Consider the following 24,074-nt stretch of genomic DNA (forward strand, 5'->3'; position numbering starts at 1 on the left):
TGAGTGAGACAATGAGCTGGGACCCGGGAGACGGGGTGGATCTGGGAGTACAGGGTGTCTGTGCCGTGGAGGTGCCGCTGGTATTATCTTGCCTGGCAGCCTTCTAGCAGGCAGAGCCTTTAGGGGAAAGCCAGGTTCCCCAGGAACCTGGGGAAGGGCCCCCCCCCCCCCAGGAAGGCCGGTGGGGGAGGGGAAGCAGAAGTTGGACCGCTCACTTCCTCCCCTCCCTGGTGCGCACTCAGCACGCTGTACTCCTTGGGGTCTTGATCGGGTTCACCCCAGAGTAAGGCCGGCAGCCTCGGAGGGTCAGATGTGCCCTTCCAGCTGGGCTGGGCGTCTGCCTGGGGCGGCCTGGTGTCCACACCTGGGGTCCCAGCCCCAGAGCAGGCCTCCGGGCAGCCAGGGAGACCCTGCTATTCCTGCCGCACGGCTAAGTGCGGAGTCTGCCCTCACCCCTCGTTTTCTCACTTTACGGCAAAAGTGGGTAGAGTTGACAAGGTTTTTGACTCCAGTCTTTGGGTTTTGCGGCACACCCATCCCAAATTTGGGGTGGCTTTAAGATTTGTGGCTGGCTGTCTTGAGCTCTTCCATGCCCTGTCTTGGAAATGAGCTGTTCTGGCTCTGGAGGGGGTGATCTGACCCAGGACTGCCTTCACGGCCCCTGTGGGATCTGGCCTGGCCCCTGGCTGACTCTGACTCCACCCACGTCGGTGTGGACGGCTGCTCGCCCGCCCCCACCTCGCCCAGGCTCTGCCCCACCCCCTTGCTGCAGCCCCTCTCTACTCTACCCTGCGGCTCTCAACTCCTAGGCTTGTTCTGAGCGGTAAACGAACCAGCCAGAAGTCCCCCTGGCTCTGTACCCGTTGCTCTGTCTTCTGAATTTGGCTCGAATCCTGCCTCCAGGACCCTTGGCACTGTGACCCCTGTGGCTTGCCCAGACCTACCCCGGCGTCTCCAGGGGTCCAATGTGAATTCGACTTTAGGAAGAGGCAGGCAAAGCTGGACATGCACAGAGGGGTGGACCGTTTCTCGCTGCCTTCCCTCCTGCCCCTCGGCCTCTGAGACCTGCCAGCCCCTTTCTTGGAGCCCAGCGTCTCCTCCTGTGTTGCCAGCAGCTGAGGGCCAGGCTCCTGTTTGTGAGCTCAGAGCTGTGTTGAGGACGGGGTGTGGGAATACCATATGATTTCACTCATATGTGGAATTTAAGGAACAAGCAAAGGGAAAGAAAGAGAGGGAGAGAGAAACCAAGAAACAGACTGTTAATTACAGAGAGCAATCTGCTGGTCACCAGAGGGGAGGTTGGTGGGGATTTGGGTTAGACAGGTGATGGGGGTTAAGGAGTGTGCTTGCCGTAATGAGCACCCGGTGATGTAGGGAATCGTCTAGACGGTAGACCTGAAACTAATACGACACTGTAAAAAAATAAAAATAAAGTTACACTTACAAAAAAAGTAAAAAAGAAGTCTAACTCCACCCACACACGGAAAACATAGGGGAAAATAAAAAAGAAGGGATGTGGGAGCTGGTATCATGGAGGAAAAGCTTCTTCTAGAAGTGCCCAGTGCCATCTCTGGGGGACCAAGTTCTGCACTCCGTCGCCAGGAACCTGCTCACTTCCAGGGCGCCTTCAACACGCCACCTTTCCTTCTGTTTCTGAGCACGATGGCTTCTCAAATGTCAGTATCTTCAATTGTCACCTTGCACCGTCCATGTCAGGTGACTTGCGGCCAACTTAGAAGTGGAAATTCCAGACATTTCTGTGTGGTTTGAATAACAGTAATGAAAAAGGATCCTAAAACAAAATGCAAAAGGCCCCAGAAAACCCAAACGTTCACAGATCCCCAAACCCAGTTGTGCTTCTTCTTCCTCAGGAAAGCGATGGAGTTTTGAGCTCTTGCTGCTGAGGTGTGTGACCGAGGGCACATTTCAGGTGCTCTGGTGCTGTGGGGGCTCGTGGCAACGGCGAGCGGGTCGCTCTGGTTCCAAATGGACCGGGAAGGTTGCAGCTTGTATTAGTCTCTGGACTAATATGAGGGTTCTCGGGGGGAAACAGGACCAGTAGCTGATAGGAAGGGTATGTGTGCCTCCATCAACAATTTTCTCACCCATAAAACAGGTAACAATACTTTTTAACTTGTAGGGTTCTTATAAAGATTAAATTAAATGATGGATGATGTATATTTGATATGCTAGCCAACACTGGTTGAGTGTTTCCCAACAGTCCTGGACACTGTTCTAAGTACTGTACAGACTCATTTAACCCCTTCCCACAACCCTATCAGGTAGATATATTATTATTATTATTAATTTTTTAATGTTCATTTTTGAGAGAGAGAAAGAGAGAGAACTGGCCTGTGTAAGCTGGGGAGGGGCAGAGAGAGACAGAGAGAGAGAGAGAGAGAGAGAGAGAGAGATCCAAAGGATCTAGGGGATACAAAGCAAGCTCCATGCTGACAGCAGAGAGCCTAACTCAGGGCTTGAACACCAAATATTATCTCCACGTATTTTTATTTTTTAAAAACAGTTTTATTGAGACATAATCCACATCATATGATTCATTGCTTCTTGGTAGATTACATTATTAGCTTTGTAAAATTGTGATAAATCATATGTAACATAAAAATGTCCATTGAGGGGCGCCTGGGTGGCGCAGTCGGTTAAGCGTCCGACTTCAGCCAGGTCACGATCTCGCGGTCCGTGAGTTCGAGCCCCGCGTCGGGCTCTGGGCTGATGGCTCAGAGCCTGGAGCCTGTTTCCGACTCTGTGACTCCCTCTCTCTCTGCCCCTCCCCCGTTCATGCTCTGTCTCTCTCTGTCCCAAAAATAAATAAACGTTGAAAAAAAAAATTTTAAAAAATGTCCATTGAAACCACTTGAAGTGACAAGTCAGTGACATTAATTACATTTACAGTGCTCTGCAGCCCCCACCACTATTTCCCAAACTTTTCATCTCCCCCAAACAGAAACTGTGTGACTGTTAAGCATATTATACCCATTTCATGGATGAGAAAATCGAGCCACAGAAAGGTGAGGAAACTTATCCAAGGTTACTCAATAAACACGTGGTGGAGGCAAGGTTTGGCTCAGGTAATCTGGGCCCAGAGCTTGTGTTCCAAATCTCCAGTCTGCACTGGGTATCCGATAATGGCTAATGTGTACTGACAGCCCGTAAGTGCCCCCGCGTTTCTTCAATCCTTACAGGAAGTCTACAGATAGCTATTTATTGTCCCTATTTTACAGTTGAAGAAACTGAGGCTCAGGGAGGTTGCCTAAGCACAATCATGGCGTGTGGCAGGCAGAGTTGGCCTGCCTGCCCTGAAGGGTCACGGTCTTCCCACCTTGCAGCACACCCTTGCGCCGGACCAACGGGGTCTTACGGCTCTACTGGTCCTCTAACACCCAGCACACGTCCGGTGCCCCAAAGACCAGGGGAAATGCCCTCCAAGACTGCGCTTGGGAGGCAAGCCCGGCGGTTTCCAGGAGCCAGAGGACAACGCAAGGCAGGGCGGAGGAAGCTTCAACCCAAAGGCAGGGCCCGGGGTTCCTACTCTGGGTCACGAGAGTCGGCAGGGGAAGAAGGCTCACTGTGTGCGGGGGAAGGGATGCGAGTCCTCTCCATTCCATTCCACAGACGGTCCTCAAGGAGCCCCCAGTGTCCGGCGGTAGGGCGGCCCCGGGGAGTCTGCCTGAAGCACAGAGAGTCTGATCAGCCGAGTTAGAGGTTTGCACAAGTTGCGAGGGTGGGGGTAGGGTTTTGAGGGGGGGGTGTGGAGGTGGGGTGATTAAAAGAGAGAAAAATTATATCTGGGTCCAGGAATAACGAAAGGCTTCCTCTAAAAAAGTCTTGAGCAAAGAAAAGGGATTTAAAAAGAGGTGATTTTGAGTTACAGGAGATGCCAGGAGGCAGGCACGCGAGGGTGTAGGGCGGACCAGGCTGGGAGGTTCACCAGGTGGAAACCCGGGCGGGGCGGGCGGCGCAGCGAGCGCGGGGTGGGCGGGGCCTCTCCGAGCCCCGCCCCGGGCCCGCCCCGGGGCCCGCCGCCTCTTCCCGTGAGAGGTGGGGGGCGGGTCCGGCCGCGGAACCTGCGCCTGCGCCCGCGCTGCGGACGCGGCGACCGGTTTTTCTGACCCAGCTGGAAGGGCCGGCTCAGGTGGCCTCGAGTGCGTGTTCCTCTTGGCCTCTGATGTCTGCGAGGGGAATTCAGCAACAGGGACTCCTGTCTGGTGCTCTGACCCCAGCTTCCTCAATCCAGGCTCTAGAGAGGCGCCCTCAGCCGAGCCCCGGGGTCCCGCGGGCCGCGGACCCTCCCTCCCTTTCCCTGCTCTGCACCCCGGGCCGGCGCTCCGTCCTGGGCGGATGCCCCTCTGCGCCCTGTGGGCCCGCGCCGGCGCTTGTGCCCGTCCCGACCTGGGTTGGCCATCACCCTGCGTTGGGTCGGGTAAGCACCAGTCTCCCCACCCCCCCTCCCCCCAGCTCTGAGACCGCTTCTGTTTTAAGACCGCGCGTCGTGAGGCATCCAGGGCGTGTTACGGGACGAACGCGTGAGTGTGTGATGCCCGCGTGCCTCGGGCAGAGCGCCCCTTCCCCATGGCCGTGAGCAGGTGGAGAAAACACCGTCAGGGGGCATCTCCAGGGCAGGAGTGGGGCCTCCTCCCCGCTGGGGCCCGAGCCGAGCCTCTCCCCCCAGGCGCACATCCCACAGCGCAGGTGTGCCGCCCCTAGCCTGTCCTCAGGCATTGAGTCCCCAAGCTGGGTGAGGCCTGGGGCGGGGGAGGAGGAAGCAGCTCCAACACGCAGAGGAAAGGCTCTTTCCTACCGATTTGGGGCTGGTGAGGGTGGTGGCAGTCCGGGCCCCCGCGTCTCGGGACTGCCTGCCCTCAGAACAGGAGCTGGGGGACCTGTGACTGGGACAGTGCCCTGTATTTCAGGGCTGCGGAAGGCAGCTCTGACTTCTTCAACATTCCTGGAAAATGACCTCAATTTTCTGGAAGAGGGAAGGAGGATCTGGTTCTTGGAACATTCCCACTTCTTCACACAGATGCCACTCAGTTGCACGTGAAGGCTGGGGCATCTGTGGTCAGCACTGGCCACCGCCCGCGGTCAGGCTGTCCCCAGCCAGGGAGCCCAGCCCTGGCTCAGCTCCTGCGGTGGCGATCCGTCCAGCGGCTCTGCGTGGACCTGCCTGCTCTCTCATGCCTGTCCTGAGCCTCCTTGACCGGAAGCCGGTCAAGCAGGCCAGTAACGGCCCTGGGGGCTTCCTGGGGGAACTCTGTTATGCTGTAAATGGCGTCCTCGGGCTGCTGTGTCCCAGGGCTGACTGGCCACCTGCCACCCATCTTTCTCTCTTCTGCCACTGTGCCTTTCCCGCGTGTGGCCTCTCTGACCAAGTCCTGCTGAGCAGGGAAGGACTAAGAGGTTAAGCAAGGGCAGGAGGAAGGTGGGGGTGGAAGGGCTTGCCACCTCTGGGCTCTGGGACCATGTTGTGACCAAGGAGGATAAGTGTCAGTGGATCCGTTTGGTGTCAGAAAAAGCAGGCGCCCTGGCCCTTTTCTGGAGGTGCTGGGATCTTTTCTCCATCTTTCCCTCCAGCAGGTGCCTCTGGCCTTGGTGTTATTCTTGCTTCCCTCCAGGGTGTCCTCATCCTAGAGGGCCGTCTGGGGGGTCCTCTGGGACCTTGGGTTGGCGGTGTCTCGGGGCCGCAGTCCACTTCACCTGAGCCCTTTGTGGCACGTGGCTCTCTCACGATTCCCCAGCGGGACTTGGGGCTTTGTTGCTGCATCTGGCTGTACCCGGGAGGCACTGACATGTCTGTTCACCGCTTGATCCGCAGGGGCTGTGTTTGTGCTTTCTGGCATTGTATTCGGCCCCGAGCGCTTACTGGACACTCAACAAATGGCTGTCCCTTCTCTGGCTGCTGTCTGCTAGCCCTCTCACCAGCCTGGGCTCTGTCACTCGGCCTGTCTGCTTTAAGGAATACTCAGTCTACCCCAGCACACTCCCTCTGCTTGAAGAGCGGGTGAGTTCTCTGAGTGTCTCTCCAAGCCCCGTCTCACATCCTCTCCCCCTCTCCTGGCTTTCGGTTCACAAAGGGCTGCCCCAGGTCCTCCCATGTACACAGAGGTGCTGCAATTTCCAGAAGAATCCTGGGGCCCGAAGAACCCACCCAGCAGGCAGTCGGCCCCATCACCCCGCTGGCCATTTCCTGGCCTCCCTAGGCCCTTCTCTCTACAAGCCCAGCTCTTGGGAACCCCGGCTCTTCCCTGCCAAAGGGGAAGGCCTCACCCCCACCTCTGTGACCCCAGGACAGTTTTGTTCCCCCTGCCTCAGCAGCTCTCCCACCTCTGGTAGGGTCAGCAGATTCTCTCCTGCCTGTTGGGCACCCTGCTCCAGGCCACATGATCTGGGCCACGTCACAGCTACCCACATATCTGTTCCGTTGCAACCTGTGACCTTGTTCTCTAAGACAAGGCCGTAGGGTTTTCTCATTTGCCCCAGAGTTACCTAAAGGGCTGTAGGGTGGTAGGCAGCCCCCAAACCCTGAGGGCCAGGGCATGATCTGATGTGGTCACCCGAGGTTTCTCAAGGGAGCGTCATGAAAAATTTCTGAGTTCCACATTGTCGCAGAACAAAATAAAACCCTAATTGCTTCACACCCTATACCACCCTACCAGGGATAAAATCAGAGATTGCACTGGGGGGGGCAGTGATGGGTGCCTTTGTCACGGGGTGTGCAAAATTGCGTGCCTGCCCTTTCCCCTGCCTAGCCCAGTTCCCTGAACCCTGGGACGTATGGAAAGTCACAAGTGTTTTTTCTCATGCTCGCTTCGACAGCACGTAGACTAAAATGGAAGCAACACAGAGAAGATTAGCGTGGCCCGGGCGCTGGGATGACACCCAGATTCACGAGGCGTTCCATATGAAAAAAATAAAGTCACAACTGATTTTTCTTTTCAAGTCTGTTGACAAGTTGCAGAGTTTGCCTTCCGAAAGTGGATGCTCCGTTCAGTTTAACGCATTCATTAAATAAGTAGAATTACTTGAGTCCCTGCTATGGGCCAGACAGCATGCTGCATGGACCGTGGGGACACAACAGGGAGCAGGGCAGAGGCAGACCGCCCTCCCCGTCTTTGAATTCAGCTCACATCCCACTTCTGCCATTTACCGGGTCACCTTGTGCAAGTCATCGGATCTCTCTGCGCTTCAGTGCTTTTTCCTATCAGATGAAGATGGGAGTTCCTGCCTCACTGTATTTGCCTGGCAAGTAGTAGGTGTTCAATAAACGGCCGCTATTCTCATTGCTCTTTTCCAGGCTGGAAGGAGAAAGGTGTCCTCTTTCTGCTCATGTGGAAATTGCCTGGGAAGCTAGTAAGCTGTTGGCTCTGAAGGCAGTTGGCTGTCCTGAGTTTTCGAGTCCCTTGGAAGGATTCTGGGGAGTTGGCCGATTGGCTGCAGGTACCTGCCAGGCTGCGGGCCGTGCCGAGTGACCCGGAGTTGGGGCTGTCGCTATGTCCTGTTCTAATTTCTGTTTCTCTGTGTGCTTTGTAATTGGGCCACTCTTTCAGTCGGCTAGAGCAGTTAATGACCTTGAGAAATGATCCCAGCCCTGAATATAGAATCCTGCTCTTTTGAAGTCACCCACTTCCTTTGTGGGTCTAAACGTGTTTGTGTTTTCCCTCTCGGGCATGCCTTCTCTTCCGCTTTGATGCCCGCCTCTGTAACAACAGGGCTCGGAATTATTAATTCCTACTGCGCAGTGAGGTGCAGTTTTATTACACAGAAAGGGGGAAAATATAATTGCTGTCTCGAGTAATCATTTTCTGAAGGCTGCAAGCATAACCTTTCATTAATATTTCATTCGCGGCCAGGGTGGGTAACTTGAATAGGCCTAAAAATATTGTCCCCTTTGCATGGCGAGATCAGGAGCTGGGAGCCAGTGGCTCTTCAGTTGTTTGCAATTATTTCTAAAATTAAAAACGTTTAACCCATTAACCCATAAAAAAGCAGACGAGAGACTTACAGAGACACAGCTTTTTACTGATTGGGGTAAAGGTGCAAATCCCAGGCATAACGCATCTCAGCCCCTCCATTTGGGAGTCATCTCACTGCCCTCGCAGTGGATTTGGGGCAGGGGGTGTGGGAGCCAGTGACTCACTGATCGAAGCGAGGCCGCCAGGTCATGTCCTATAGGTGCCGTGAGGCCGGACATTCGCAGGTCACTGGGTTTGAGGATGCCGTGGGAAGTGCCATGGTCTTTGATGTTCCCTGGAGAGAGGCACTTGAAGCCTTCAAAGTGTCTCCCTGGAGAGAGCCAAAAGCTGATTCTCAGGTTGGGAACTGGGGAGACTCTGCTCTTGGGGCAGAGAGGAGGCAGGCCAGTGGGGAGGGCAGGAGCTGAGCAGGTGGAGGGAGTGTTTCGGAGCCTCGGTGATTGCTGGCCGTTCTGGGCAGCTTCCTTCAGCTTCCTTCCCAGTCCTGGGGAGTCCAGCTGGTTGGGGACCCAGTGGTGGCTCCTGGGTGACTGAAGTCCCCGCTTTTCATGTCCTCACACTATTTCACAGACCCGAGCTCATCTGACGATGTGAACAGCCCCCTGAGACCTGCAGGAATGTGATGACATCAGTCCTTGTCCCCCTCGCTGGTCCACTTTAGCTCATGGCATCCTCTGACGACCTCCCTGGAAGGAGACGCTCCCTTACAGATGGGGAAGCTGGGCCTTTTGGCTGAAGTCATTGATTCCCGAGGTCACACGGCTGTAGGTGAGCTGGGATTACTCAGTGGCCTGGCCGGGTGTGGACACCTGTGGATCTTGGCTGGGGTGTGGGCTGCTCAGCGCTGGGTGACCACAGCGGGACCGATGTGCAAGGCCAGGGCACTGTGGGTTCTTGCCCGTCGGGCCTCCCTCCACGTTTGGGTTTGCAGGGGTCCTGACTCCTAACTCCGGGCGTGTCCACGTGAGGGGGGAGGATCACTAAACTCTGTAAACATCATGGGGATTTTTAAGAACATCCTTGCTCAGGCCTGGGGTTGCTATGTTTCTGTGTTCTTGGCTCACTGTGTTTTCCTGGAAAAATAAATAAATAAAAAACACTGGCCAATAGGTTTATTGCCATATATCATTCGTGACAAAGATGGTTATCTTTCTTAGTTACTAATCACCTTGGGATTTCTAATGTTTATTTATTTTTGAGAGAGAGATAGAGCATGAGTGGGGGAGGGGCAGAGAGAGAGGGAGACACGGAATCTGAAACAGGCTCCAGGCTCCGAGCTGTCAGCACAGAGCCTGACGCGGGGCTCGAACCCACAAACTGTGAGATCGTGACCTGAGCCGAAGTCGGACGCTTAAGCGACGGAGCCCCCCAGGTGCCCCAATCATCTTGGGGTTTCTAGATGTGCTCACGTTTGGGCCCCAAGACGTGGTGTTGTCAGGGCTCTCTCTTCAGGAGAAAGGCCACGGGGTCCATAAACCCTGAGACCGGGTTGGGGGCCCTGGGGGAGGCTGGAGAGGAGTGAGGACTTGAGGAGCAGCCGTGAGATTAGTTTTTCTTTTCCTCTGTACCCGGAACAGGGCAGAAGGTGTCAGGACAGACACGGGTGGCGGCCCCCCTGTTCCAGGTGCTCGCTGTTGAGCCCGTTTGACCTGCTGACCTCGTGTTACACACGAGGAAATGGAAGTCCTCCGAGGCGAAACAACACCCAGGCGCCAGGTGAGTGCACAGAGCAGGGTTCGAAGCCAGGTCCTGTCCCCGCCAGCCCAGGGGAGAGCTGACCCCGCAAAGCGGTGGCTCCTGGCCTCTCCCTCTGCCGGACGTTTCCCCTCTTCCTCCCTTCTCTCCGTGATTATGTGGCTCCTGCCAGATCCAGACCCTCTGGTAAAACCACTTCTGAAGAGGTTTAGACAGTGACTGCATTTTGTTTATTTCCCCCCCGTACTCATTCCGTTTCGCAAACACAAAGTATTGCTTACCGAGAGCCTGAGTTTTCTTTCCTAATCCCCTGCCCCAGAAGGAGCCGCAGCTGATGGCCTGGTGTGTGACGTGCCGGACTTCTGTTTCCAGGCAGATATGAACCTTTAAAGATATATGTAGTTTTTTTGCACGCAGAGAACTTTTTATTTATCCAGAACGAGTACCTATAAGCAGATGATTATAGCGATGCTTGTGAAAGTCAAAGATTGCCAGTAGCCTTAATAGGGGTTCGGTTCGATCTGTGATAGAGCCTTCCAGAGAATTACTGTTTGTCTGGTAGAAAAAGGGCTCTGCACGCACAGCCGTGAGAGCTGTTTACAACATGTCATTAAACGTAAAAACCGAAGGACAGATTGTCGGCGTCGTGCGGACACGGCGTCCTGGGCAGCTTCATATGGAAGCGTATCCGGCTTGGGCAGCCGTGGCAGACACAGCCCAGAATCCCCTGGGCCGACTTGATAGCACGGTCGGTGGCTGGATGTCTGTGGCCCAAGCTGCCTGTGACACCGGGGCGCCTCCAGAGAGCCCTGGGCTCCCCTTCCCCCGGAAGTTACTCGCTGCCGTGTGCCAGCGAAGTCCTGTGGAAAGTGCTCGGGCAGGGGAGACCGTGGTGATCCCCAGCTTGAACTGAATCCTCCCTGGAGGGCAGTGCCTCAGAGCTGTTCCAGCGGTCACACCGAGTCACCTCATTCGCACGCAGGCAGAAACCCAGGCCCGGAGGGGGAAAGTGGTGTGTCTGGGGCTCAGCAGGCTCCCCTGAGGTACTCTGGGTGTGACTCTGGCGTCTGTGCTGGGGTGGGGTGGAGGGGGCTGCAGCAGGTCTCTTCTAGCCTTCCGTGGCGTCTCCTCAACTTTCCTCTTCCTCTCCCTTCTCCCTCCTGTCTGCACCCCCCTCAATGTGGTCTACATACCCCCTTGTCAGAGCTGAGGAAACTGGGGCAACTTGTTGGGGAAATCGGGGCAAGCAGATCCTGGGTGAGAATCTGGTTTCATGCCCCTTGGATGTTCCTGGTGTGTGCTTTGTGCCTGTGTGTGTGCGTATGGGTGTGTGTGCGCGTTTGTCCGTATGTGTGTGCGTGTGTATAATGCTTTTACATGTGTGCTGTGTGCACGGGTGTGAGTGCCCATATATGTGTGCATGTATGGTGTGTGCTGTGTGCATTTGCGTAAATGTGAACGTGCATGAGTATGTGCACACATGCATGCTGCGTGTTAGAGGAGACAGGGTGACTCCCGGCCACAGCAGTGTTGGAAGGGACCCAGGAGCAGGGGCAGCCCCGGGCCGCCGCGTCACCCTTCCTGCAGGCTTCCAGGGGAGTCGTGTCTCCAGAGCCCGTCCCTCCCGGCAGAGCCTGGGGCTCCGGGTGAAGAGAGGCGCACGCTCAGAAATAGTAAACCACTGTTTTCTTGCCGGCTGTTTGCCCTTATTAATTCAGGTAGCAATTACCCATTCCGAATATTTGGCGACTAATTAGTTTTTCCTGTGGAGAAGGCAGAATGAGGGACGGTTTGCTCTGACCCGATCCACTTTCTCGGTTTCCTGAGGAGGGGGCTGGAGGGACGGAAGGAGGGAAGGGATAGAGGCTGAGAGAAACCTGCCCGGCGCCTGGGATGCCCCTTTGGCTGTTGGGTCTTTGCTGCAAGTCTACAGTGTGATAAAAATAACCCACCCAGTTTTGGTTTTGTTCTTGCTTTCATGTTGCCTGGCCCATTTCCCCTGCGGGTGCCGCTCCTGGCAGTTTGCCTGGTGATGTATCCGTGGTGTCAGAGCAAGAGTTCGAGGCTGCTTGCTAAGCCGGCGTCACCCCCTTTGGGAGTTGTGCCCCCTGAATCCACCAGGTGACCAGGGACCCTGCGTGCAGGGACGGCATGCCTGGCGAGAGGAGGGGCACAGTTGTGGAGGCTGGGAGGCCAAGAGGTGCACCTTTCGGGGTGACAGGTTGGGAAAGATAGCCACGTGTCCTGTCTGCCTGAGTTTAGCTATGAGTTGACTTGGAGGTTGCCTGTAGTCAACATCTGGCCTTGATTCATTTCGCCTTTTTAGTTCTTGAACTTTTTGTTCCTGGGGAATAGTCATCAGGGCTTGTATTGCTTGTGTGTGTGTGTGTGTGTGTGTGTGTGTGTGTGTGTGTGTGTGTGTGTGTGTGTTTAAAGTTTATTTACTTATTTTGAGAGAGAGAGAGAGAGAGAGAGAGAGAGCATGCATGCAAACTGGGGAGGGGCAGAGAGAGAGAGAGAGAGAGGGAGACACAGAATCCGAAGCAGGCTCCAGGCTCCGAGCTGCCAGCGCAGAGCCTGACACGGGGCTCAAACTCACGAACCGTGAGATCATGACCTGGGCAGGAAATCAAGAGTCAGATGCTTAACTGACTGAGCCACCCAGGCGCCCCAGGCCCTCTCTTGTTCTTCGAGGCACCTCTCAGAAAGAGTTCCAGTAGGCAGGAGGGTTTGTAAGTCAAGTCAGAGCAGCCTCCTGAAATGGAGCACGTGATGGGCATGAGTCTAGTTTGGGGAGGTGGTAAGCAGGTAAGTCAAACAAATATTGCTATACCTTTTCTGGGGACTGGGGAACCGTGGCACCCAGACTGTGCAGGGGGAGGGGGGCAGGACACAGATCTGGGCACTGCAGCCCAGCTCACCAGAATGGGGACGTGGGGGGCTTCCTCTGAGCCCCTCATGTGCTCGCTGCCTGCAGGGACACGCATGGATCCAACGAGGTCCTGGCTGTCCATCCAGCACGGTTGTGGTTTGTGTCCCTGAAGGGCACTCTCTACCCGCCTCTCATTTCAAATGAAAATTTCTGACCGGGATCGGAAGGCCTCCCGCCACCTTCTTCCTGCAGCCGTGTCGTGGGGCCTGGTCTTGGCCGGGCCTGCCACCCTACTTCCTCGTTCTCCGCGGCCACCTAGGGCGGGCATCAGCACTCACGGCCCGACGCCGGCTGGCTGCACCGGCCCCGCCCCCGCACAGCTGCAGAGGCCTCCTCCAGCCCCACCGTGCCCCTGACCGCTCCGCACGTGCTTGTCTGTGTGTCTGACACAGCTGGGCCGGCTCTGCTGATGCAGGAATTTGGCTCTGGTCATTTGCACAGTTGCACGGCCGCCTTACAGCTTTCTGTAGTTCAAGGCCGCGGGCTTTGTCTTCTGGTGTGTGGGGTTTCCCCGGAGTGCCAAGGCTTGTGCTCTGTGGCAGAGGGGGCTGGTTTCCCGAAACTGTGGTGGCTCCAGTTCCTGCTCGGGGAAAGTGCCAGGGCCTGGGAGTCAGGCTTGGCTCTGTGTCCCGCTTCTTCCAGTTAGGTGCGACCTGGGGCAGCTTACGTAAGCTGTTTGAGCACCGCCTCCCTTGTGATGCCTGTGTCTGTGGTTGTGTGCCACCCGCATAGTTGGCATCGGCAGGAGCCGGATGCCCAGGGTTCCCAGTGAGCAGCCTGGACGGGTGGCCCTGCGGGCTCCCTTTAATTCCCCAGGAGGCTGTGGGGAACAGGCCATGGCCCCATCCTCCCTGAGGCCCGGGCCGGGAGTTGGAGCGCCCTGTGGGAATGGGTCCGCTTATAGCCGAGGGTAGGGCGACTCCCAGGTGGGTTCCAGGTCACCCGAGGGGTGACGTTTAAATAAGCCCCCCCCCGCACCGCACCGTATTTCCAGGCGGGGATGTGAAGCGGCTCGGGGGCCCAGTCCAGCTGTCCCGATGGCCACAGACGGGTTTCCTCCAAGGCGTGAAGCTTCCTACACAATCCCTTCAGCTGTCTTGGGAAATGCAAAACACCAGGTGCAGGACTGTCGGTTAGAGTTTCCATTTACATTACCTGGGGCTTTTCTGCTCAGCTTCCCCCACCCCCCTCCTGCAGCTAGGACTTCGCCGTTCCCAGGCCAAAGCCACCTGAGGAATGTGCCAGTCAGCTGGGCTGCTTCCAGCGGGCGAGGTACCTTCCACAGGGACTTTTGACCCCAAGAGGCAGGGCGGCACAACGGCTTTGGAGGCAGGGATCCTTGGTCCAGATCCCTCTCATTACCGGGGTGGGCTTGGGACAGCCATCTGAGCGTGGAGACTGTAATGCTTCCTTGGGGGCCGGGTGAGGCTGAGGTAAGCTAAGGAACAGAGACGTTTTGGCACAGGGCTTGATAAGTGGCAGCTGACAGTATATTAACAGCAGCCACCCATGCCAGGCTTCCCAAACATCAGCTCTGCGGAGTGCCTGAGAGCATCCCTCCTTCAGAGGGCGCAGCGGTCTTAGAAAGCATGATTGCCCCCATTTTACTGATGGGGAAACTGAGGCACGGAGAAGTGAAGTAACGTGCCCACGTTCACAGAGCTGGTAATAGGCAGAAGCCCGCATCTGCACCCAGGGAGTTGGGCTCCAGGGCCCATGGGGTCCCCATTCCTCCGTCTATGCAAGATGTCACCACGCTTGGAGGCTGCTGGCCAGTTTGAGCCTGTTTGAGATTCTCTCTCTCTCTGCCCCTCCCCACTCGTACACTTGTGCTCTCTCTCAAAAGAAATAAATAAACATTAAAGCAAACTTAAAAAAATTGTTTTCAACATTTTTTTACATTTATTTTTTTTTCTAGAGAGAGAGAGCGGAGGAGAGGGGGCCGAGGGAGCCTGACATGGAGCTTGATCCCATAAGTGATTGAGTGATCTTCTCACTGTATCATTTCACCTTTTCCAGAACATCGTATAGTTGGAGTTCTGCAGCACATGGTCTTTGCAGAGTGGATTATTTCACCCAGAAACATGCATTTACGTTTCCTCCACGTCTTTTCATGGCTCGCAGCTCATTTCTTTTCGGTGCTGAATAATATTCCAGTGTCTGGAGCGTATTTATCCATAAGCTCAGCTACTGAAGGACATCTTGCTTGCTCCCAAGCTTTGGCTATTAGGAATAAAGCTGCTATGCACGTCATGTGCAGGTTCTCATGTGGACATGCTTCCAGCTCGTGGGGGGCAAATACCGAGAAGCACGACCGCTGGGTCACAGGGTAACGGTCTGGTTTTGTAAGGGGCCACCCGGCTGTCTCCCAGAGTGGCCGCTCCCCTCTGCACTCCCACCAGTGAGCGTTCCTGCTTCTCCTCGCCCTGGCCCAGCGGGCTCTGGGTTTGGTCCTTCTAGTCAGCATGCAGTGGCGTCTCCTTTCAGTTCCAGTGGATGTTAGCTTTCATTTCTAACCTTACCTAGGTTCCCCTGATGTTTCTTTCTATGCTTTGCTTATTCAACAAACCTTTCCGGAGGAACTTTTCCTTTGAAGTGGGTGGGTTAATGGGCACGACTCAGTCCTTTCTCATTGCCTGTTAGAATCCGCATTGTGCCTTGTGTGGGTGCGTGTTGCATGGGTGATACCTAATTATAAGGATGTATCGGTGAAAGGGCTCTGCAAACAGGGTTCTGGCAGAGGTACTGGGGGAGGTTGGGGGGCATGAATCACTGCAGCATTTACCTGCTCCTTGAGAGTCCAGGCAGGGACCCCTCCTGCCTGTTCTCTGATTGTTGTCAGCCCTGCAAAGTGCCTGAGCCCGGGGGGGACACTCAGGAAATGTTTGTTGAATGAAGAAGAGGAAATCAAAGAAGGCTTCCTGGAGGAGGTGGCCCTTAAGCTGAGGCTGAAATGGAATTCCTGTTTCATGAGGGAGAGCAGAGGGGAGATGGCAGGCGCCAGGCTCAGAGACGTGGAAGGTGCACACAGCTTGCAGACCGTAATCAAGCAAGAGGTCTGGTTGGGCTTTGTTTTGTCACAAGCTATGTGTTTGGGGCAAGCGAGTTCCTGGAAGAAAGTAATAAAGATCCATCTGTTTGTTCAATAAACATTTACTTGCCATATACCCTGTCTGAGGCTTGCGGAAGGCTGGCACGAAGCTGTGGGCAGCGCTGGCGGGCGAGTGGGGGAGCCAGTGGGGCTCCCATGGTGTCCTGGGCGCTGGGTGGGAGTCATGCAGGGAGAGGGCGTAGGAGGAGGGCGTCGGGCCAGGGTCAGAAAGGAGGGCGCCCTGTGGGAGCGGGTGTCAGAGAGGGAGGGACGGGCGCAGCAAGGAAGCTGGGGACGCAGGAGCCTCAGTGTGGGTGCCCTTGGGAGGGCCCTGGACCTGCCACGTGGAGGTTGGCAGGCGTGCGACGTTTTCAGGGCAGTGTGCTCATGTCTCACTGAGCTAGGAACTGCTTGGTAAAAGTGCAGATCCTTGGTTTCGACCTTGGTGCAGAATGCGGAGATTTTGACCCCATGGGCCCAGGCATGTGCATTTTCATTTTGTGGGCGTGTTTTTGGCACCCCAGGAAATTCCGATTCTGCTGACCCTTCGACAGAGCAGAAATGCCTCTCTCAGGGCCTCGGGAACCCCTGAAGCGAAACCCATTAAGGTGCCTAACCTTGCTGCTTCTGCGGGGGCCTGAGGCTTGTGTCTGGACTGCCTGTTCTGCTGTCAGCCGGCCCCTGGGGACACATGGTCCCGGAGGCCACGTGCAGGGACATCATATCGGGGCCTGATTTCCCTCCTTGGTCAGGTGACAATCCGACAGCTCATCTTGATTTCACCTCATTTCACATGTTGCCTGTTCAAGAAGCAATTTCAGGTGGCTCATAAGGCATAGAATACATGAATATGGCATAAATTAAAAGTGGGAGAAAGACAGAAAAACAGAGGGGACGAAACAGAGTGAAGAATAATGACGCTCAGTTATCGGGCGTCACTTCCCTGAAACCTGTTCTAATTTCTTGCAGGGTTTATGGCTACTTTGCGGGCCGTGTGGAGGATTAGGGTTTAAGCTGCCAGTGCTCCTTCCGCTGCAAAAAGCCTCGCGTCTCTGTAGAAGCTAAAGCCACCAAATCCGTGCTTGATTTGTTTAATGAAATGTGCTTCTTAGCAGGCGCGCGATGTCGAGCGAGTATTGTCTGGCGGTGAGAAAGTCTGGATGCCTGGCCCGCGGTGCCGAGCGCTGCCAGTGACTTTTTTGTGCCCGTGAATGCGGGGTCCCGCGGCTGCTCGCTAAGCCGGCCCTGAATGCACGGCGGCTGGCTGCAGGGCCGCTGGGCTCTGTCCCTGACCCAGGGGGTTCCCAGGTCCCGGAGACTCAGGCCTCGGGTCAGCTGTAGGCGGCCACCCCACACTCCGGGGCCTTCCGGGAGCCAGCGGGACAGTGGGCCCCCATCTTTAGGGTGTTGGGTTCTAGGGGAAGCATCCGTGGTAACATTTGCTTCATGGAGAGAGAAACCCCTGGTCCAGTAGCGTTAAAAGCCTCCACTCTTCTGTGATCTCCGTACTGCAGACCTGCCCTCCCCCCGGCCCCGCCCCCCCCCCCAATTTGCTTTTGTGTTCCTGGTGGTAAGAATACACTTGTGAGTGAATGAACCTCCCGGCTGAGAAGGTCAAGCAAGCTAAGCTGGATCCGCCAGAGCAACAGCAACCTCCCTGTCCCAGCCTCTCCAAGGAGGGCGGGGCCATGTCGTGCTGTCTCCAAGGAGGGCGGGGCCATGTCGTGTTGTCTCCAAGGAGGGCGGGGCCATGTCGTGTTGTCTCCAAGGAGGGCGGGGCCATGTGTGGTTACCTGCCCAAACATAGGATTTTTTTTCTTTTCTTTTTCTTTTTTTTTTAGGTTTGTTTATTTATTTTGAGAAAGTGAGTGAGGGACCAGGGGAGGGGCAGAGAGAGAGAGGGAGAGAGAGAGGATCCCAAGCAGGCCCCTTGCTGTCAGCGCAGAGCCCGACTCAGGGCTCGAACTTACCGACTGTGAGATCACGACCTGAGCCGAAACCGGCGATGGGCCCTCAACCGACTCGGCGCCCTGAAACATAGGATTTCTGAGATCCGTGGTAATTTCAGTCAATGTTCTTGGAATAGAGAAGTTGATTCTTTAATCCAGTGATCTTTCTTGTCTCCCCTTCTTGAATTTCCTCAGGAGCGCTATGCCAGTGCAGCATCTGCACCGTGTGTGTGTGTGTGGGGGGGGGGGGGGGGGCGCGACTTTCTCTGCGGACTTTCTCTGCAGAGTAATGATTAAGCAAAACCAAAGGGCAGTCTTCTGTAAGGGTGCTGTTGACAAATATTTCGGTTACATAACCGTGAAATGAGGTTGCAAAGTGTTGTATCCCCAGGTCCTTAACTCACCCCTCCCGCCACCGGCTCGGGAGCTGGGCCTGGTCCCCTGGTTGACACCACCTTGTCCACAGGGGTGGCTTCTCTCCTGGGACACAGTCTTCACCCCTTCCCTCTACCCTCCCTCCTAGTGTGGCTTTTCCGGGGCTTTTCATGCGGGTTCCTGCTGCAGCGTCCTGAGGCCCTGGTGCTTTGGCTCATCTTGGCTGGCGAGAGCCTTTGGCTGTAGGGAGGAGGGTGCGTGCGGGTGTCCAGCCCAGGGCTCGTCATCCTGGCCCGCGAGGCTCCTGGCCACCAGTGGGGAGGAGGAGGCGGGGCTTAGGTTGGGCTGCCGGTGCAGTGCCCACAGGGGAGCCCCAGGCGTGTGGCCTCAGGAAGTGTCCCCTCTGTGCAGCCCAGGGCTTTGGATGAACAGGGGCAGGTGAAGCAGTGGAAGAAGAAGGGTGCTTGGGGGGTGAACACTGGAGCTGTTTTCCAGGCTGGGGGTCTATGGGTTGTGTGGGCGGGGAGAAGCAGGGGCCGGGAAAAGCAAGGGGCTGGTAGAGGCGGGGTGGGGGGCAGGAGAAGTGGGGGGCCGGGAGAGGTGGGGGCGGGGTTGGGCTCACCTGGGTGGCAGTCACCGTGGGTCCCAGATGGGTCACCAGGGAAGCGTGATGGGAGCTCAGTCCTCCGTGGGGTAGGAGCCGGCCTTACAGCCTCAGATGGCAGGTGGTTGGCAGAGGCCCAGACCAGGCTGGTGGGTGACCTGGAGGGAGCGGTTAGCGGGGCACAGGGCTGGGACGTAACCCTCCCTCCCTCCTTCTCTCCTGTCCCTCCTTCCCTCACTTACTCATCGCCCACTCTGTATGTCATGGCCTCACGTTAGGCACCGGGGAGATGGAGAATGTGGCACGGCCCACGCTCAGGAGGTTTCTAGCCCCCGACTTCCTGGGGTAGGAGGGTCCGTAAACACCAGAGGGCCAGGCCCCAGAATTTCCAGCAGTCTGTGTGCCTCAGGAAACAAGGATTAGGGGTGTTTCTGTAGTACCTTCCAGCAAAGAGTGACACCCCCTCATCTGGGTCCCGCCTCAGCCCTTGCTGCGTCAGGACCCCGGCTCGGGAGAGGAAGTGACCTGCCCCCGGACCAGGCAGCGTGCCCCAGTCTTTCACAGAGCCAACCTGCTGCCCATGTAGACGGGATGCTGACACGGAGAACATTCTAGAGGATCTGTAAGAGAGGACTCTGGGTGTTAATGGGGCTTTCTTCAATGTGATCTAAATTATGAGGCATAATTAGATGTATTAGGTTAACTGTATAGAATTACTGTTTTTACAGGGCAAAGATGGTCAAATACGGTTTCATAGGGTCTGGCTAATGGTTGCAGGGAATGTAAAGAGAACTCATATTGTATTTTAGAATATATTAGTTGCCTCATTCTGACCGAGGCAGTGCCTCCAAGGGTACCCGTTCGACAGTATTCCTCGAAGAGTAACCTGAGGATCTGTTTGGGGTTGGAGTTGGGGGGTCGGGCTTCGACAGTCAATGTTTGAAGGCATAGCCCCATATTCTCCTGGGGTTAGAGATGTCCTGTGACTTGTTAGTTCATTAGCCACGAGTATATTCAGCCTCTGTTCCAGTCTGTGTGATATACTTTAGTATCTTTTGGGGTAAGCAGTGTTTACCGTCTGCTGTGACATGTTGTTCCTTCTTTGCCTCTATATTAGGGTTTTCCAGAGAAGCAGAATCAGTTAATGCGTGTGTATATTTATCTGTCTGTGTCTATGTCTGTGTCTATCTCTACCTCTGTATCTATCTATCTATCTGAAAGAGTGAGCAAGCAAGCAAGAAATTTTAAGGAATTGGCTCACATGATTAAGACTGGCAAGTCTGAAATCTGCAAGGTGGGCCATCAGACTGGAGACCCAGGGAAGAGCTGACGTTGTATTTCAAGGCCAAAGTTCCTCTGCTGGCAGATTTCCCTCTTGTTTGGGGAACATCAGTCTTTGTTCTATTCAGCCCTTCGTTTGATTGGATGAGGCCCACCTACATTATGGAGGGCAATCTGCTTACTCAAAATTCACCAATTTAAATTTTTTTAAAATGTTTTTATTTAGTTTTGAAGGAGAGAGAGAGACAGTGCATGAGCAGGGGAGGAACAGAGAGAGAGGGAGACACAGAATCCGAAGCAGTCTCCAGGCTCTAAGCTGTCAGCACAGCCTGATGCGGGGCTCGAACCCACAAACTGTGAGATCATGACCTGAGCCAAAGCCGGACACTCAACCGACCGAGCCACCCAGGCGCCGCTCAAAATTCACCAATTTAAATGTTAATCTCATCTGAAAACATCCCCATAGGAACTTCCAGATTAATGTGTGACCACATATCTGGGCCCAGCCAAACTGGAAAACAAATAACTATCACAGCACCTAAAATGACATCTTTCAAATAGCCAGAAGTTCCTTTGGTTCTAGAAGGCCGATATAGTTAGTATATGCAAGGTAGGTTCTAGATCCCATGGGGTGACAGGAATGCTTAAAAATGATCAATAGATAGAAAGCCTGAGTTCTTTCTACCAATTAATTGGTAGGCATGGGATAGCCATTTTGTGCCCATCTTGGACAAGTGCACGCATTACATGGTTAATAACATATGTCAGAGTCTTCCTTATTGCAACTCAATTTTTTTGCCAAACCCACCCTTCCATCCTCTTCCCCTCCTTTCCTCCCCTCCCCCTCCCTTCTCACTTCTTCCTTCCTTCCTTCCTTCCTTCCTTCCTTCCTTCCTTCCTTCCTTCCTTCCTTCCTTCCATATTTATTGGGCATCTAGCATATTCCAGGTACTAGGCCAGGTCCTGGGAGGTAGCGGCGGAGGGTCAGGAATGAAGACATCCTATTATCAATAGTGGCTTAGAGCCTGAGAGGGGCTCCTGGTGTAGAGTTAGTTTCCTGAAGGTTTGAGGTCGGCCTTGGAAATCAAGTTCCTTTCCCTTTCTCCAGGGCTTCCTCAACAACATGAGGTCTTAACACGCAGCCTGCAATAGTCCTGGGTGGTCCTGGGGGGCAGCACCGTGTCTTTTTTATAATGTGTCTTTTCTTCTAAACAGAGGGACCTTGCCCTCTTTCCCGAAAGGAGGGATGGAGGGTCAGCACCTCACCTGGCAGCTGGTTCGAAGTGCAGACCGCAGGTACACTCACAGCAGCCTATCCAGGGAGCACCTGCGTTTTGACAAGATCTTCAGGAGATTCTTGTGCACGAAAGCCTCACATGTGCTTTCCTAGTCCTCCTTTCCCTCAAAGACACAAAGTTCCCTTTAAGATCTGGAAGAAGTGAAGGTCTAGCCAATGGACTCGCTTCCTCGAGAAGATTCTCAGCAAGTGCAAGAGGTGGAACTTTATTCTGAAACCAAGCAAAATAAAGCGTCCTCTTCTCGGGCTCCGACGGATGCAGACCGAGGCTCCCCCAGTGGGGGAGATGCCGTGTCTCTGCACCTGAGCTGTCCTCTGGAGGGAGTTTGGGCAAGATGCTTCACTTCTCCAAGACAGTTTTCCCTTCTGTAAAATGGGCATGAGAAAAAAGATCCTCCTTTCTGAGTTGTGGGGGAAGTTCACAGATCCACACGGGGTGGACGGTGTGTTGGCAGCCAGGTGTGGCTTATGATGTCACTGCAGTGGGGAGGGCTGGAGCCGGGCTCCTCATCGCTAAGTGGGGGTAATGCCTGCTGCATGGGCTGGCCCAAGGATTAAGAGGCTATGCACGCACGATGCCAGGGTGACAGCTATTATTTTCATAACAACTGGCTTGTGTAACTGCCCTGCGTGCATGGCAATCAGCCGTGGCTTCAGGGAGGCCCCGGTACCTGAATCATCCAAGGACAGGTGGGGGCAGGTGGAGGAAGAGGCCACTTTGGGCTGCGGCAGTGCCTTCTAGATGGTTCACAGAGGCACGGTTTATCCCAGGGCACTCAGGCCTAGATTCCTGAGAGAATCCGTAAGAAGCACTGAAGTTGACATGACATGTTGCTAAGTAGATTTCTTTTAAGAGGCGTTCTCTCTCTGAGGTAATGACAGATGTGAGTGTTGCCATGGTGACAGGTTGTCTGTTGGGAAGTATACAGCACAATGGTTCAGGTGGCTTGCCTACAATTTATGGCCGTAGAATGTAAGCAAGGCCCCTTTTGGGAGATTTCACCAAGGGGTCTTCTCCTTCTGGGTTCTGGTTTCCAAAGCCGACTTTATTTTGTGCCTTGGGTGACTGCGCAAGACGGGGAGACCATTGCATGTATTTAGAAGGACAGAATCTATGCACACCACACGGTTGAAAGTTCAGGGCTTTCCAGGAACTGAAGGTGGTTGAAAAAAGTGCCACGTGGAGCTTAGAGCGTCAAAGGGAAGCAGAATCTGCAGCAAGCCTCGAAGTCATTTTAATACGACGAGCACTCGGGGAGTGCCCGCTGTGTGCTGAGGGTCCCACGGAGGTGGAGGGTGGGTGATGAGGTACGAGTGAGCCGCGGTCCCTGCCCTTCAGAGGTCAGGGCAGAGAGCCCAACGCAGAGCGGACTGGGCTACAGGCTTCAAGTGCTATGGACACAGCTGGGCGTTTGGGGGCTGGGACCAGTCCCAGTGTCAGGGCCGTGGTCTGGGGACTGTAGCAGGATCTTGAAGGATGAGCAGGGTTCCTGCAGAGTCCATTTATACAGCTGCCTATCATTTCATCGTATGGAAACACAACATGTGTTTTTTTTGTTTTTTTGTTTTTTTGGGGTGGGGAGGGATCTCCCCTTCGAGGCTCACCTAGGCTGCTTCCAAATCATCTCTGTTATGAGCAGGGTGGTGAACACTGTCTATGCCTTTTGAGCAAGACAGTTGAAGTAGAAGATACATGAGTGTAGGCAGTGTGTTGTTTTGTTTTAAGAAAGGCAGATTCCCACCCGCAGCGCCTCATTCGGACGTGTCTGGGGTCTTGGAAGCTTGTCTACCCTACGTTCTCCTCCCAGTGGTCCTTGAGAGCTTGCTGGGAGGTCCATTGGTAGGAGGGGAGCACAGCCACTCATATACCCTTGCCCCAAGAATGGTCCTCCTGTGCCGGGGACGATCATCCTCTTCCACCGAGCACGTAGCTTCTGGAGGGACACACATGGGCGGAGGGGGACACCCGCCTAGCCAGCCGGATCAGCCAGATCAACTCTGGAGATCAATGGGGTGACAGATGTCGCAGCCAGAAAGCCCCAGTATCCTGTTCCAGAGAAGCGTACCCCCCAGGTCTCCCCGTCTGCCAGGGCCTGGCCTGCCAATGTTTCACCTTGAGCAGATGCAAATCCTCGTCTTGGTGTTTTATGGCCTCTGCATCTGTTCTCTGATTTTTCTGTATTGTGTCTCTTTTGAATGAGAGGAAAAAATGCCCGTTTATGGGAACAGAAAAAAAAACAAGTTTCAGGAAGTGCGGCTCATTTCTTGGTGTACCAATGAATGGCATCTCGTTGCTGTCCAGCAAGTGGTCTGCTGTGGTTTGTTCACCAGGACCATGAGCTGTCACTGACACTGTCCCGGGAACATTCTTCTCAGGCGCCGGCTCTAAGCTCATCCTCTTGGGTTATTCTCTAGTTGCTTCTATTCTCTTTTCCCGGCACAGCCCAGAAGGCAGCCACTCTCTCCAGAACCCAGAGCCTGCCCTGCTCTTCTTCTCCTACTGATCACAGATCCACTGATGGAAGAGGGAGACACTCTCTGAAGATAGCCCTGCTCCAGTGACGTCATTTCCTGCCTAGTATTCGGGCTTCCTTTTGTTGGAATTACGAGAAACTCATGACACCTGTAAGGGGCTGCCTGGTACCTTTCCTGTGACAGTTTCCAGCAGGGATGGGACAGGGAAGGAAAGGAGATCGCCATCTGTGGGTCTCCATCAGACGTGGACCCTGGCCTAGGTACCCACGCACCAGCTAACAATTGGCTTTGACCTCAGATCTGGGCTGTCTTGTGGCACTAAGTCGCAGACTTGCCAGCTGGCTTGTACGATGGCCGGTCAACTGTGGATAATCCCACAGATGTGGA

General features: G+C 54.8%; 2 long non-coding RNA genes and 1 other non-coding gene across 6 annotated transcripts; all 3 read left to right on the forward strand.

The window, feature by feature from the left end:
* The first annotated feature begins 4,128 nt into the window (after positions 1-4,128).
* LOC115511151 lies at positions 4,129-11,006 on the forward strand. Of its 4 annotated transcripts, none has more exons than XR_004343449.1 (5): positions 4,129-4,438; positions 5,831-6,016; positions 7,310-7,452; positions 8,559-8,756; positions 9,566-9,995. It is a non-coding gene; the product is annotated as an uncharacterized LOC115511151 (long non-coding RNA). The 4 variants fall into 4 exon arrangements; XR_003967961.2 differs by lacking the exon at positions 4,129-4,438 and adding an exon at positions 10,003-11,006 and having other exon boundaries at positions 4,470-6,016; positions 9,566-9,704; XR_004343450.1 differs by lacking the exon at positions 5,831-6,016.
* LOC115511334 lies at positions 6,816-6,922 on the forward strand. The gene has a single exon (XR_003968002.1). It is a non-coding gene; the product is annotated as a U6 spliceosomal RNA (small nuclear RNA).
* Positions 11,007-17,687: 6,681 nt separating the features above from the next.
* Positions 17,688-23,513, forward strand: LOC116737994. The gene is made up of 2 exons (XR_004343451.1): positions 17,688-17,764; positions 21,131-23,513. It is a non-coding gene; the product is annotated as an uncharacterized LOC116737994 (long non-coding RNA).
* The last annotated feature ends 561 nt before the right edge of the window (positions 23,514-24,074 follow it).

Source organism: Lynx canadensis, chromosome A3, assembly GCF_007474595.2.
Source record: "Lynx canadensis isolate LIC74 chromosome A3, mLynCan4.pri.v2, whole genome shotgun sequence".
NCBI classification, from domain to species: Eukaryota; Metazoa; Chordata; class Mammalia; order Carnivora; family Felidae; genus Lynx; species Lynx canadensis.